Here is a 15,691-nt window from a genome sequence, read left to right on the forward strand (position 1 = left end):
AGGAAGGAAGGAAGGAAGGAAGGAAGGAAGGAAGGAAGGAAGGAAGGAAGGAAGGAAGGAAGGAAGGAAGGAAGCAGAGGGAGGAAAAAAGGGAGGGAGGAAAAAAGGGAGGGAGGAAAAAAGGGAGAATGGAGGAAAATGTGACTTTTTTGCAGGTCATGAACTGCTGAGTATCGCCATGCCATTTCTCCAAGGCCATAGCTAACCCCCTGCAGGTACCTATCTCATCATCCTTGCCTGCACAGGACCTCTACATTCAGCTACTGGTCAACTTGATGGTGCAAAGAAACCCCACACCTCAGGCGCCCTCTCTTTGCACTGCACTAGCCAAGCTATAAGATGCTGTAGAGTCAGAAGGGAGCAAATTACATAGGGCAGACAGCTGCTAGACAGCTGCATCAAGCTTTCTGACCCCCTGTTATATCTCTATTAGGTTTGTTTGCATATAGTGCTGCACAAAATGTTAACTAGTGGCACTTTGAAGGAGAATTTTTCTATTACTCATTTTCTTCTTTAACTTGATTTGCCTTTTATTTATTTAGCTTTCCACTCTCACTTGAGTTTCCAATAATTTAATGCAGATGTTCTATCTTTCTGTAATTTATTAATGCTAACTTGCTATTCCCTCTCTTTTCTATAAATGTTTTTCAAATGTTCACACTGACTGCGTGACTTCCCTTGCTTGCCTCCACAAGACTGGGAGCTGCAGGGTTGCAAAGAGAAAATGCACTGGAAGCATCCCATCATCTACAGCACCACACACAGCTGGAAGCAGCAGACCACTCTTGCCCACAGACAGGAAGCGGGTAATGAGCTCACCCCAGCCACCCTGTGCGTACAGGAAACCTCTTACATTAAGCAAGAGCATGGAGCCATGCAGAAAAGATGCAGAGGCTAGGGAACACGGTTGGGATTGGGCCAGAGATAGGTAGCTTGTCCTGTGGATCCTCAGTTGACTCATTTGCTTCTCTGTGAGAGGAGGGAGACTTCTGGTGTTTGTGCAGTCAGTGGGAAAGTGTCCCTCTTCAAAAACTCACTGAGGAGGCATCCAGCCACTGATTCACCCAGAGCAAGAGGCAGTGAGACACTGAGGAGTCGTCACTGAGTGCCTGCTTTCAGACAGGACAATGGAGCAGGGATCCTCAAGTTTTGCATTTGCTTACCTGACAAAAGATGTCCAATGTTCCAGCCTAGGAGACAGATCCAAGCAGCTGGTGGTTACTGGCACCCTGTAGACATCAGTAGTATATCAAGCACCACCCATCCTTGCTGTCTACACCACACAGATCCACAGTAACCAGCATATGCCAAAGCTTAAGGAAAGAATGTTATTTCCATGACACCAGAACACTACGGACGTACTCTAGGGTTATTGAATTAATCAAAAAAACCCACAATAGCTTTTTTCCAATATATTTTTAACACTTCCTAAGTTATTTGGATGGGGATCAGTCTGGGTAAAGCAATCCTGCATTCCTCCTACTGGGTTTCCAGAGGAGATCTCCAAAACCTTGATGCTCCCAAGCAGGCTTTATGTCTAGGCCAAGGGAGAATTAGATTCAAGCTAGGGGAGAAAACAGCATCTTTCATTCCTTTGTGCTTACCTGTTTCTCCCTAAGCTGTGTTGGCATTAAGTAAGGAGCAATACAGCACTCTGCACAAGCATCGTAAGGGGAAAGTATTTCCAAATGTGCAAAATCAAACCACCAGGGCAAGAGAAACAAGAAACTAAAGGATTTTATTATTATTATTAACCCTCATTTGCATTTCAGAACAACTGGAATAGGAATACTGGCACATTAGTATGCTATTCCTCTGCTCTCACTGCAGTCTCTAACCTCATGGCTGACCAAACTGAGTCCCAGTCACTGTTCTGCACACACCTGCACTTATTTGTCTGAGCAAGGAAGCCCTTCAGCATGCTGGCACACTTCTGGATGTTCACCATCTCACTTATAGTGTTGTGGTCAAGATACTGAAAAGGTCATGGAGAGTAAAAGACAGAAAATTTAGAGTCCAAATACACTGCCTCATAAACAGGGCACGTTTCTGCCCTCTGCAGTGGAAGATCCCATTCCCTGGTGGCAATGTCAGATGGTTAAAATGGAATAGACAAGCAGCAATGTGAGGAGTTTTCAGGGCACAACTCCATATTCCCTTTCTCCTCTTTCTCCATCCAGCTGTTCCATATAGGCCACAGGTAATACAACTGTTGCCCCCACTTCACAGATCTCCCGTAGATTTCACATCCCTTCTTTCGCCCTTCACAAGCTGCATTTTTCTCCACTGCTTGGCTGCTCCCTGGGGTGACCAAGTGCTGTTGGAATTGGGCTCCTGCACAAAGACCCTATAGCTGACTAATGCAATAGTGAAATTTTCACTTGGTGGTTATAACCCCATGTTTTGAGAGCAAAATGTTTGCATTTCAATCCTAGCACTCTTCTCTGTATTCACATAGATTATTTGATGATGGCACAAGGAGCAAAGCTTCACCTTTGCTACCCTTCTTCAGCCACCCTGCTGTGGACATCCAGCCACTGCGAGTACCCAGTGCCACTGGGTGCATGTAGCTCTATCTCCACCACGCCAGCAGAGTGGCATGCCAGCATGCTCATTGTAGTGTGTCTTTTGGCAGGGACAATAAATTCAGTGACAGGAGGAAAATTTGAGTGACAGCAATATCCGTTTTGGCTCTTCTACAGAAGCACAAAGGGAGAATTCAATATATATGCTGAAGCATTTTGCTCCTCTCTGTCCCAGCTCATTTCTTATTCTTACAAAGGCAGTTTGCAAGCCCAAATTGCCCTAACAGCCCATTAGGATCCAATCTGCTCAAAGCCGCCCACAGTGCAAAGATGATTTGAAAGCTCAGATAAAAATTTGCTGCGAGAGTTCAGCTCTGCCCTCCAGCCCTGTGGGGTGCAGTGTGGGGTGTGTGACACAGCACTCTGGACTACTGGAACTAGATATGTGATGGCACAAACCTCAGAACAACAGGGAAATGGTCCTGATCATGCTTCGCCAACCAGCTTCCACTCCTTTGAGTTTGGCATGGAAAAAACAACACTGTGACTTGCTTATGGAGGTGGTTGTTTGGGAAGGAATGGTTTGAAACTTGGGTGGCATAGGGAGAAACTTGCTGAAGTAAAAGCAAAGGTGGTTTTTGTGCAGAGGAAGTCAGAGAATGGAGAAATAATGTAAGTGATTTCAGAAAAAACGGAGCAGAAGATGTTTTGTAAATTGCTGGGATAAATCTGTCTGCGCACTCAGGAGGAAAAACAGGTAACAGGAAGCAGAGGACAGGACAAAATGCAAATGAGGGATCTGGGTAACATCACGGAGCAGCGTGATGCCCCTCCCAGATCCCTTAGAGTGTTTTTGTTGGGTGACTTTCCACTGGCCTGCATAGACCAGCTACTATTTTACCCAAAATGCATCCTCTTAGGTAAAGACAAGCTGATGCCGTAGGACTTTCCACATATTTGGAATCATAGAATCATGAGCATATCCATTTAGAGGAGCATCGGACACTAGTAGGAAGAAAGCTGTCTGAGTAAATCTGTTCTCATGATGGAGAACAGTGTTAAGGCTTTCAAGCCTTTCTCTGCTATAGATGTTTCTGCTGGGCTGTGTTCTACCTTGTGTTCATTCTATCTGCCTCCTTGCACGACAGCTGTATGAGTTCCTTCAAGAATCTGAAATGCTGCTTCAAACTCCTAAACAATGGTTAAAGCAAAAGACTGGGCCTTCAAAAGCTCTCCTGTGGAGCACCGCCATGTGGGTGATGCCCGTGTCATAGTCAGGATTCTCTGTGACCATTTCCCTCTTAGAAGGGCTTCAGAAGGACTTCAGCCCATTCCATGTGGCCATGATGACTTAGGCCCAAGCTGTTTTGTATTCAGAGAGTCATCCTGTGTCTGTGAACAGCTGCACTTCAGCAAGTTGTAATTCCCACAGATACGCAATCTACTGCAACTGCTTATAGGGCACCATAAATGTATGTATCTAACTACAATAGCAGGCCCTTACCTAGGAGGTTTTTAGTGTTGCAGGTACGGTAAGATAAAAAGCATTAACAAGAGGAAACATGCACAGTGAGGTGTGGCTGTGAAGGGCTTACTGCAGTATAAAACAGGTAGGGTAAACATTATTTATGATGTGAGCAGGATGCAATTTAAATACTTACAGTAAAGTCCTCCTAAGTGCTTGATCTGCCTTTTAAGATGTGGGTCTTGAAGACTATTCAGAGTGAAACATACCCAATACAGCAAGATGATGTTTCCTATGGTGAGGCAGTGGTACAGACTGCCCAGGGAGGTGGTGGAATCACTGTCCCTGGAGGTGTTCAAGAACCATGTAGATGTGGCACTGAGGAACATGGTCTAGAATGGTCACAGGCATGGGTCAGCGGTTGGACTAGATGACATAGTGGTCTTTCCAACCTTAAAGATTCTATGATTCAATGGTCTGTTCAGCATCCTTTCAGGGTATGACAAAGGATCCAAAGACCTGGTCTTCTTGAGGTACTGGAGTGCCAGCTGAACTGGTAGACTCACACAGAGGAGTCTGCAGCTGCCCAGATGCTGAAGCATGGTTAGGGGTGGATAAATCAGCCTTCCCTGAAAAGTCAAGCAAATATCATATTCAGTGGTGCTTGGGACTTTTTGTTTCTGTTCTTTTTGAATGAGAGCCAGTCATCTGACAAGAAAGGAAGAAACAGCGAGGGACATTAAAACAATGCAGCAGAAGTTAACTCGTAATGGAACTAACAATAACAAAGGTGTAGCTTTGTGTTCTTTTGCAAAAATATTGGAGACTGTTCATGTGGCAAACCCATACATCCATTTCACCTACACAGGTGATGCTCTCATAGCACCCTCTGCATCTGACTGCCATTGTGATGGATAAACATCAAGTCCTACTGTACTGCTGATCTCCCAAAGCCCTTAAGCAATCTGATATTGATAACATTGCGAGGATAATCACTTAATAATAGGACTCCCTGCAAACCAGACACCTCTACCACACGCCATGGGAGGAGAAGATGCTTTGCATACATCATCCTGTCAGCTGAGTTTATTATTCTAGCATTCAAGATAAACTGCAGCAGGCAAATGCTGGCCTGTATAAATTCCAGCCTCAGGAGTCCAGCAGGCACTGGGCTCCTTGTTAAACACATGCACACATGCATAAATCCAGCCGGGTAAATAATACGACATCTTCCTATTCCCAGTAGATCTTTCAAGAGCTGTTGTTTTCTTTGTTACCTGGGGTGGTCTTCGGACCAGCTGTATAAACCAGGGATAAGGAGTGAGTACATGGACTATGCAGAGACAACAGGCAGGAGAGACTTCTGGCCACATGCAGACCTTGCAGCTTTGTGCTAATAAAGCTTTGTTGTGTGGCATTTAAACAGACACCAGCCAAATAAGCTCCAGGCTTCAGAGACTTTATCTCTTCTGTTTACCTCTCCCCAGGATTCACCGCTATATCTGCTAGACAAAGAACATAGGCATCTAAGAGGCACAGAAAGACCTTCACAGCTGAAGCCTCCCCATTGGAATTTCTGAAGAAAATCCATTCCTTCTTGTAAAACATCTGCTTGGGTCTCTATGAGGATGATGAAGTGGTGAAACCACGGAATTGGCCAAGAAGGTCACCTCTATCTGGTTGGCAGAGGGGAACAAACAGATGTCACTCCCTTCAGTTCCCTCTTTAAGTGTGTTTGGCCTCTCTATGATTCTGGTTAGGCTTGGCTAATATTGCTGCTGACCTAGCAGTTTGACTAGTTACCAAACTCCCATGGAATGGAAAAGAAAGAAACCTTCCCCCACAAGTTTTTTGTTATTGGGGAAATTGACAAAAAAAATAAATAAAATAAATAATAATTATTATAAAAAAATATGGCCAGATAATACTTTCTTCAACAATGTGCCTTCAGGCCTGAGCCAGAACTGGCATCTTTTGGCACTGAGGTGGGTCCTGAGGCTGTTCTAAAAGCAGGTCCGAGGCCATAGTCCAGGAAGAGCCTGGCTGCCCAGTTCAGTGCAGGGATGTAAGATCAAGACTTCAGTCATCTGTTGACATAGATATTGGGAAAAATGTCTCCCTGCAGGAAGAGCAAAACGAAAGGACAAGAGAGAGGTAAAATGGGAGGTGGCTGGCTAAGATGGAAATAACTCCACGGCTTAGTTTGTGCTTTGGGTTAGCTCCCTAAGTAGCAAGTTTCTTCCTCTTTGCTTTCCCTAGAGAGAACTGTCTCAGAGAACAACAGGAACCACATGGGTTCTGTATGAAGATCCTCCCGTAGATCTCAGTACAATTTTAAAGGAAGAAAATATTCTCAGATTTTCATTCTTCTTTCACACACCAGGTGGAGGGAAACCAAGGAACATTCCTTCACATACGTCTCTCTGGCAGTCCCTGGGCTCCCTGGAGCCTGCACAGAACACCCAGGCATGTGGAACATCATCATTGCGCTGCCATGGTCTTTTCCATATCTCTGAGCTCTTTCATGCTACCACAGAGGCATTCCCAAGGGCCAAGCATAATGTCTCTGCCGGTCTTTCTTATGGCACCAAATGTATGAATGAGCCAATTCTACCTGTCCAGACTAAGAGATCAATAGCTTTTACGTCTGTTAGAAACACAAAAACCAAAACAGCTGCAAGGTTACAGAACTGCTGAAAGATGAATCGGTGTTTCCTCCTCCCAAAGCCATATGCAACAGCAGCAGAAGACTTCTTCTAAAGACTTTAGTCACTGCAGCCCCCCCATGAATTTTCCAGCCTCAGAGCCCTCAGGCAGGAAAGTTCCCAGCAGTTATTGAAATAGATTTCTATTTTCACTCTTTGACAGAGTGATCATAAATACGGGCTGACTCACCAAAAAGAAGTGAAACTGAAAGATCCCAGAGCAGTTGCTAAGTGCCCTCTGTTACAATGAGAGCAGCATAAAGATGGAGTGCCAGACTTCAAAGCGCCTGAAAGTGGGCAAGAGTTGTGTCCCATTACAAGAAAATTTACAGCTTCAAAACAAGTTAAGGGATGAAGGGCTTCAAAAACTTCTTCCATTCATCTGGATAAGACATTTTTCTACCACTCTTCTTCCCCACTCTTCTTTTTTTACCATAGGGACCATCTTTGTAAATTATTTTTTTTCTAAAAAGCTGAGCTTTGGCCCATTGCTCCCACAGAATGGGATTTAAGCACTGCCTTCTTCTTTATTCAAGCTCTTTTCTGCATTCCTAGAAAGATGCCTGGAGGGAAATAAGACTCCTAACAGTGTCCTGCAACTGGAGGGAAATGAAGCAATGTCTCCACTAAGAGCTGACAGAAGGATGCTGTGTTTGGGAGATACCTTGGAAGCCAGTCCACAGCTTTGCACATCTGTCGTTCTGCTCCTGGACAGAGAACAGAGCCGTGGAAAATGCTTCCTTAACCAAACCCTAGATCAGCTGGAAAATCAAACTAATGCTGGTTTGATTTTCCACGAGAACTTAGAAAATCTGATCCCAAGGCACAAAGCATGTTTGAGTCTATGCTATTTTTTAATACCACATTTGGCAGCACATCAGGTGAATGGCAGATTCCATGCAGCATTTAATTCTGCTTATGATTTCCAGGACATGCATGTCATGGGCATGCTGCCTGTCTCAGTTTTTCAGCTGCACATTGATCCCATCAGTTTTTCTGCTGCAGAAATTTACATCTGCATTTTTGCCTGCATGTATCAGCAGCTGCATGACCAGATCTCCTGGAGAGATATGCTTGCAGATAACCTCTGCTTTGTATACACAAATTTTAAGGAAATCAAGGGCATGGTTCATGAGACATTCCTCACCACCTTGTCCTCACTTAGACACAGGTGGTCCCATACTGAAAAGGTAGAAGATTTGGCCAGCAAGTACTCCACAAAATCCATCAGCACTCTGCTAGCTCACTTTTTGCAACACCAGATGCAAGCAGCTGTTTGTCTCTCTCTTCAGTTCCCAGTTCCTCAGAAAGAAAACCATTCCTTATATATCTCCGTGATCTCTGTGCAAAGGCTGCAGTGAAGGAGTCACCTATGTTTGTGAGGCATTGCCAGCTCACCTCAGTTCAAGTCCTCTGGTGGGATCTTCTATGATCAAAGAACTGCAGTTCCCTTTCTCCGAGCTGTACACATACTGCAGCAGTGTGAGCTGGATCCCATTACTCTGATGAAATCTTATATCGAGCATCAGAAACCAAACGAGTAATTACATGACTGGCATTTTAAATATCCCCCGCTGAGTTTGTATGACTGTGAAAAGCAGCATGATTGAGGAGGAGTTACTGTAAGTTGTACTTTTTGGACATGTTGTTAGTTGGTTCTTCTCCACAGCCTTCAGCTCCCTGGTTGTGACAGCCTCTGCTGGGGGCTCTCACTGACTTGATAGTTCTCATGCACTCTCGAGAGTGCATTCAGTCCAGCCATCCTGAGGGCACCCCCTTGACACCATGCTGGGCAGGGTCTAGAGACACAGGAACAGAACCTAATGGACATGAAGTCAGGCTGTTCTATGGGTTTTCAATCCCATTGTAGATAGTCTGGGAACAGAACAAAGCCCGAAGCTAGGAGAAGACAGCTGGATCACAAGCCTTATGAGGATGGGCTGAGGGAACTCGGATTGGTCAACCTGAAGAGGAAAAGGCTCAGGGGAGACCTTGTCACTCTTCACAACTCCCTGAAAGTAGGCTGTGGTGAAGTGGGGCTCAGCCTCTTCTCCCAAGTGACAGTGATAGGATGAGAGGTAATGACCTTAAGTTGCAGCAGAGCAGGTTCAGGTTGGGTATTGGGAAACACTTATCTGAAAGTGGTTGGGCATTGCTGCTCAGGGAGGTGGGGGAGTCGCCATCCCTGCAGGCATTCAAGAATAGGGTATTTGTGGCATGTGGTCAGTGGGCACAGTGGGGATGGGCTGATGGTTGGACCAGATGATCTTAGAGGTCTTTTCCAACTTTAATGATACTGTGATTCTATGAATTTTGCAGTGATGCACTTGCTGGTCAGGAACTCCCCAAGTGCAGTAGGAGCACTGAAACTTGTTCATAGAAGAATAATGGTTTTGTTTGTTTGTTTGTTTTCTGTCCACACATTTATATTTGGCTAAAGGCAAGTCTTAACCCCAATAAGATGTTTCACCCATTTTGTGGAGATGGTTGTGGTAAACAAGCAGGTACCTTTGCCCTTGGCACCATCAAACATGCTTGCAGTGCTGGAAGTTCTGCAGCTGACCCAACCCATCACTCCACAGGGAGATGGAGCACCCCTGCTGCAACTGGGAGAGCAGCGTGGCTCAGGAAACCACTGATCTTACAGCACCTATCAGCACACCTGTGGGAGCCAAGAAATCTCACAGACAGCCTGTCCAAAGGCAGGCAATAGAACCCTGGGTGATGTTTCCTTGTCTTTCATCCTACGTGCAGGGAAAAGCATTCGGCCGGCAAATACTGGGACAGATTTTGTATTGCTTCTCTAGTATTGTTCCAGACATGATGAGAACCACGTCCGCTAAATGTGTGGGCTTAGTTTGTTTATCTGAAGTGGTGATTCTTCTTTTGGAGTACTTTTTAAAAACTGCTTCAACAAAGCCTGTCCATAGGAATAATCCATATGTGATAACAGTTTCAAAAGACTTTAGTCTGGGATCTGTGCCCTTTCTGATAAGTGCTTTATATAACCTTTACGTGTTCAACCTAATATGTATAATCTAATATAACCAAACAAGCATTTGTAATCTGCATTCAAAATGACATTGCACTCTCCATGTCTTCACATTAAACTCTGTTTTTCTCTTCTATCTCATTTCCAGATCTAGTCAGTCAATAAACAATGAATGGCTGAGGGCATCAAGTATGATTTTTAGGGCATTTAAAAATTATTATGAGCCTTATTAAGGCCAAAGAGATGTGTTTGTGACTGAAACACGCTGCTTTCCAGTCAAAAACTCCCCAGTGTGGGGAGTAGATGCTAGTTGTTTACAAAGACCAAAGCTTCACCCAGCGCATCAGGCCTGCTGGCAGGATGAAGCGCTACTGTAGTGACAGCACTTAGAAGTCCTTGCTAAACTTGAATTCTCCCAGCCAGTTCCTCCTGATGCTTTCTGTTTGTTTGTTGCCTTTCAGATCTTCATGAAAACAGATTTTCTGGCATCCTGATGGAATGAGGTTCCTGTAACTATGGTATCTAGGAAACCCCATTCACTCCCAGCTTTAGAACCCTTCAGCAAAGGAATGGGAACACTAAGAGATCTTGAATTTCTACCTGCTTTGTAAAAACTGGCATCTGGTTGAGGGAGAAAGAATAAAATTGCCCACCTTCCTCAGAAGGAAGCTAATAATAGAACCTATTATTATTAAATTATTAAATATTATTATTAAATTATTCATATTATTAAATATGAAATTGTCCACAGTAGACAGCCATAGCAGAGAGCCTAAAACATTCTGTTGCTTATGCAATTACATAACATTTGTGTTCAGACATTCAGCACCTTCCTGTTCATTGCAGAGCCCCAAGGAATCACGCTGTTGGAAGCCAGCACCCACCACAAAGCACTGAAGGTGGAACTGCTGATGAAAGGCCACATGTGAGCCCTGTGCTGTCTGCAGGACACCTGTCCTCAGCTCTTGACTTCACCATGAGCTCCTTGCAGCATCTCAGCAGCTCAAACGCAGGTCTTGAGTGTACCTGCCAGCTCCAGAGAGTGGCAGTGAGCAGGACCAAAGGCAGGAAGGCTGTAAGAGGAGACATGCCAGCAAGGAAAGGCAGGGGGCTTTTGGGGTGCTCTGGTGCTTGCCTTAACTCAGCCAGCAGGCAACATGGTGAGCCATGCTCCCCTAGCTGCAAAGTTAACACATCTGAAAGAACAACAGAGAAGTGTCTACTGCACACAGCCAAGTACAGTAGGCTTCAGAGGATAAAAATATCCAGTGGAAAAACACATGGGCATAAGTAAAACTTTAACTATCAGGGGTTGCCTAGCCAGCAACATCTGTATCCTTCACAGGCTCTCCTGCTTGCGGAGAGCTTTGAAGCTCCATAGGAAATCTCCGGCTCGTTTCGATTAGTGGCTTCTCTGCCCCAGCCCCTGATAATTACACCACAGGCCCTGCGTGAGATTACAAACTTGTTTGATCCAGAAAGGCAAAGGGGAGCGTGGACAGCCGTGATGCAGAGAGATGTGATGGCCCCACCATCCACCCTTTCAAATTTTGGAGCTTAATTCCTGAGATCCCCATCTGCAGTCTGGGTGGCAGGATGAATCTCCTGCACCTGCCTTGGGCAGGGTGCTGCAGGCCCTGCTCCCGCTGGCATGGCTGCAATGAGAGGAACCATGCCTGCCGGACTGCTCCCACTGCAGCTTCCCAGGCTGAGGCCCGAGGTGAACAAAGCACTTAAGCACGTGCTTAAATTTAAGCGCATGAGCAAACAATCCCAGGGCAAATACTTACACGCTCGAATGCTTTGCCAGGTAGGTGCTGTTCTCGGCCGCACACACCTGGCGGGAGGTGGTGCCATTTTTTACATGGGCACTGCTCTGACTGCATCCAGGTGAGAAAGGGAACTTTCCACTGGCTGCGGGCCAACGAGCACTTCAGGTATGTGTCAAAAAAAAAAAAAAAAAAAAAAAAAATTTTTAATCTTATCTGTCTCATTATCACCCTGACATTTGCTTTGGCTTCAAGTTTAATTACCTCTTGAATTGAACAAAGGTTCAGAAAGGGCTGAGATAATAAGAAGTCAGTAAAGCTGATGTATATAGGAAACAGGGCCTCACCAAAGGTGTTAGTCCGTGCAGGCTGACCCCCAGTTATGAGAAAGACAAGCTGATAAGGGAGAATTCTATTAATCAGTCAACCAGGAAACCTGGAGATGTGTAAAGAGGTGTCTGATGTTTGCATCTTACATGCCACCTGGGCTGGTACAAACACAGCAAACCCCACTTAGACAAATACCTGCGCATCAGAGCAAAACCAGGCAAACAAAGGGAAATCCTTGGGGAAAAAAAGAAAGAGACAGAATAAACAAAGGATATAGGTATATTACCATGAAAGGCAATGTTCGGAGTAGAAAAGCGCACAATAGAAAGGATACATTACCCGTCACCAGAGGCAGAGGGTGAGATCTCCATCATGCTCCAGGTGCTTTGCACACAATAAAGGCAAGCCACGGTTTCAGCCTGGGAAACACCCCAGTCCAAGCAAACAGAGCTTAGGAGGGGAAAGCAGGAACGGGCACTCTCTGAACATCACAGAGGAGCAGCAAGGTCTGGGAATAGATTTAGGGATGCCACATACATGAGAGATGGGCAAGACTGGCTGCCACATATCTGCACCATTGGGCTCTTTGGTTATAGGACAGTTTTATTCTGTATTTTAGAGGCTTCCTGACTCAGCAGGTTACAAAGGATGATATTTCAGGATTTCCTTCTTCTCATCCAGTTTCTGGAGTAGTGGGTTCCAGGTGGCTAAACAGAAGGGGAGGGTGACTGGGAACTACAACAGCAGGAGGTGGCATAGCTCAAAGTATGACACTAGCACCACAGGCCAGGACTGAACTTTTGCAAAGATCTCACTGCTGAAGCTGATGAAGAGATAGGTACAGCCCTCAGAAAATCAGGGACTGAACTGTTACTCTGAGGTGCTACCTACATGCATCTTTCCCTCTATGATCTGGGCACAAAACATTATGTGTGTTCCATTCAAAACCCACACCTGAATGAGAAAACGATATGTTGAGACTGTATTGCGGAAAAATCCAGCGGCGATTTTTGTTTTGACTTTATCAAACAAATGGAAAAGAAACACAATCTTGTCAAAACAAAACAGTAATTTCATTTTGATTTCATCAGCTTGACCCATGTCGTAGCACGCTCTAGAGTCAAAACAGTAAGACTATTATCCGGTGACCCGTCATAATATTTTGGCACGGCAATTTAATAGACAAAACTTTAAGGCTTTTGTACTATATTATAAAAGTCAAAACAAACGTTTCAATAAGCTGGCAAGCGTTGCGCCTTCTCTGAAATGCTGTGAGAATCGACACCTTCCCACAGAAAGTTAATACAACATTGAAGCACCCCTTTCCCACGTAGGGGCACTCAATGGCCAACAACAACCAGATCAGAGCAGTGCTTGTTTCCAGCAGCTCCACAGGGAACCAGAGCAGTGGAGCCACAATTCTTGTTGGTCTCTACATTCCCAGAGACACACCGTGTGAGCAGTCCTTACTTTTCACATCAACATTATAGGTTCATCACAGAATAGCTTTTAATGTGCCAGTAAATTTAAGCAGTAAAACATGCCCACCTGCACTGCTGTGATAATCCAGTCTAAGGCATCTGTAATTTCTTTAGGAAATCCTGACAGAGGATAGAGCTGCTGGTAGAAGTTTTTTTCCAAATGGCTGTAAGCTCTTCTTGGATGAGAAAGGATAGCCCTTAGCATCACTTACAGGACAACTAGAAGAACTGAGAGAGAGAAGAGCAGAACTTGCTGACTGAAGCCCTGACAGTACCCTTTCCTTTCCCACACAGCCTTGGAGTTGGCTCCAAAATCTAAGAGTTGCTGCAGGCAGGAGAGCTGGGGTGGAGGATACTGGCTGCTCAGCTGTTCATTCCCCTCTCTCATGTCCCCATGAACATTCCCCTCTCCAGTTTTGAGAAACAGGCCATTGATCTCCTATCAAACTCAGTTTTTGAGATGGGGTTTCCATCTGGAGTATTGTTTACCAGCACTTAATTGTGTTGTTTTTTATTTTTCCCTCACTTTGTTTCCGATGCTACATGTGCTTTGCAAAATGAAATTAAAAAGAAGAGGGCAGGGAGGAAGGGAGGAAAGGGAAGGAGAGGAGAGGGGAGGAGGGGAGAGGATTGGAGACAATGCATAACCCCCCTGGCTTTTCTATCCCCCAGCTGTGTGCAGTGGTACCAGATGTTGTCCCACAGCAGCCTCCTGGATGCTGGCTTCTGGCATGACTGATGCCTTCCACTCCAGCTGTTCCTACTTCAGGTGTAGCTCAGTTGCTGGCTCTCAAGGCATAGGGCTGGTACGTCCATTAATTTCTACTACAGAAGGAACAGCCTGTGACTGCACTGTCAAGCATTCAAAAAAGGAGAAGAAAAAATGAATAGATATTTCAAAGAGCATGAGTAATATAATGGAGAATATTTTAGGAGCATGAAGCAGTTTCATCACTACTCTTCTCCATTAGATAGAATTACTGTTAAAAAGCACTGTATTACTAAAATCTTGTCCAGGTCTACTTCAGACTGGTCAAAGTAAACGGCTTAGATTTGGTTCTTTGGGATTAATCTGCAACCACTATTTGTCTTAGCAGGTAGGTAGGAAACATTTCTCATGGCTTCAGAAGACTTTGAATTATGTACTCCATAATGGTAATGTTAAATATGGAGCAGAAATGGGATCAGTGGATTCAGGTTGTACTTCAGGCTGATCTCTTGTGTAAGTCTTATGCAGCTGCTCCTAGTCTGTGAGTTGCTGATTAACAGCTGCTGGTAAGGACATCTTTGTTCACTGGTCACCTTTCCTCTTTAAGCAACACAAACAGTTTCATGCAGCAAAACCATTAAGTTCATATTCCCACTGAAAGAAAGTCAAGCCCAACACTATGCATTTTATCTTTCTTTTTATTTTTTTCCTTCCCCCTCCACTCTTCCTTCTCTTCGTGCTGTTTGGCCTTGCTTCTGTCAGCCTATCAGGTGCTGCTTCAGACCCAGGCGACACAGAGCCCTGAAGAGAAGTTCCTATTTATTGCCCTGTTGTCCCAGGTTTGGAGGAAGTGGGTTTTATTCATGAATGCACATAAAAGCATCCTGGTGGTTGGAACAAGCTGCCCATCCAACTACACTAAAAAACTTGGAAAATATTTTTGATTCTAGAAACACTTAGTTGAGGTTTTAAAGGAGAGTTTATCTTTGGGCATCTTTTTCCCTGGAACTGAGACATGCTTTGAATTACCTCTGCAACATACATCTTTTACTGTTCTGCTCATGCGCAGTCTGGAAAGAGATTAAGCTCCTTCAAGTTTTCATTACAGTCTTTTGGATGTTCTGCTCTTTCAAAATGCTTCCTCCTGTGAAAGCAACGCAGGCATCAGTGCAATGAAGACTAGTGACAGAGCATTGGAAATTCCCAAGAGTAAGCAGTAAACCATCTCCCAGTTTTCTGGGTTGATGAAACAGAAACGTGATTGCATACAGACCACTATGCCTTTATCTAAATATATGTGAATATATTTATAATGACTAAAGAGGATTGCAAAGCATATATACATCAGGGTATTTTAGGCAACAAAGAGGTTAGTTTCCTATACCAGACACACACGTGCAGAAGTTGTTCCTTGCCTCAGACACCTCCTGGCTCCCTGTCATTCATATGCCAAGAAACACAAGTTGTAAACAAGCCCAGTTGCTACGGCTGATGCCTCCTGCTCCCTCTGGAGCGACCCATGCTCTCTGACATAGGTCTAACTGTGTCCCTCCACAGGCTGCCCTGGCACTGGGAGCAGACTGTCAAGGTCACCTCCCCGCTCCTGGGCCAGACATTATGAGTGCCTGCAGCTATCCCCTCATTCTGGGCATAGTGACCATCCCCTGGCGGGTCAGGCATCCACCAAGCCAAGAAGATCTTAACTCTACCGAGCT

This window comes from Coturnix japonica, chromosome 3, assembly GCF_001577835.2.
Source record: "Coturnix japonica isolate 7356 chromosome 3, Coturnix japonica 2.1, whole genome shotgun sequence".
Taxonomy (NCBI): Eukaryota; Metazoa; Chordata; class Aves; order Galliformes; family Phasianidae; genus Coturnix; species Coturnix japonica.